The sequence below is a fragment of the Cyprinodon variegatus genome, unplaced genomic scaffold (genome assembly GCF_000732505.1).
Source record: "Cyprinodon variegatus isolate N-32 unplaced genomic scaffold, C_variegatus-1.0 Scaffold1392, whole genome shotgun sequence".
Lineage (NCBI taxonomy): Eukaryota > Metazoa > Chordata > Actinopteri > Cyprinodontiformes > Cyprinodontidae > Cyprinodon > Cyprinodon variegatus.
Window position 1 is genome coordinate 106,990 of NW_015151845.1, and position 1,050 is coordinate 108,039.

The following is a 1,050-nucleotide window of genomic DNA, read 5'->3' on the forward strand; positions in this document are numbered from 1 at the left end:
TTACCTGGGTCAGGTTCAGAGGCTAGGGCAGAGTTTATGAGATCGGAGATCTCCCAGGAAACCACTCCAACAGTACAGGAGGCAGGAAGAACAGGTTCAGGCATCTCGGATTGATCAGCAGAGTATAGACGAGAGAGAGAATCGGGTTTGATGTTCTTGGAGCCAGGTCTGTAAGAGATAATGAGGTTGAACCGAGAGAAAAACAGAGACCATCTTGATTGACGTGGGTTTGCCTGTTTGGCGGACTGGATATAAGCCAGGTTCTTGTGATCAGTCCAAACCAAGACTGGGTGTTCAGCTCCCTCGAGCCAGTGTCTCCACTCCTCCAAGGCAAGTTTGATGGCCAGAAGTTCACGATCCTCAACATCGTAGTTTTGTTCAGCCGGTGAGAAAATGCACAGGGGTGAATCCTTTGATCAGAGTCGAGTTGTTGGGATAACACAGCACCAACACCAGAGTCAGAGGCGTCTACTTCGTGGATAAATTGTTTAGTAGGATCTGGCTGGATTAACACAGGAGCTCTGGAAAACAGGGTCTTTAATTTATCAAAAGCGTTTTGTGCTTCTGGAGTCCATTGAAAAGTCTTTTTGACTGATGTTAGAGTTGTGAGAGGTAGAGCTGTCTGACTGTAATTCCTGATGAAACGTCGGTAGAAGTTAGCAAAACCCAGGAATCTCTGCAGCTGTTTACGGTTCTCAGGTGTCGGCCAATCCAAAACTGCCTTTATCTTGTCTTCGGATGGCTTAACCTGCCCGCCCTCGAGCACAAACCCTAAAAAGGTGACAGAAGGTTGGTGAAACTCGCATTTTTCAGCCTTTACAAAAAGTTTGTTTTCCAACAGTCTTTGAAGGACCAGGCGGACATGTTTCTTATGCTCAGAAAGGTTCTTGGAGTAGATTAAAATGTCGGCAATGTATAAAAACACAAAAATATTTAAGAAGTCTCTGAGGACATCATTGACGAGCGCTTGAAAACATGCAGGAGCGTTAGTGAGACCAAAAGGCATAACCAGGTACTCAAACTGGCCCAAGGGTGTCTTAAAGGCTGTCT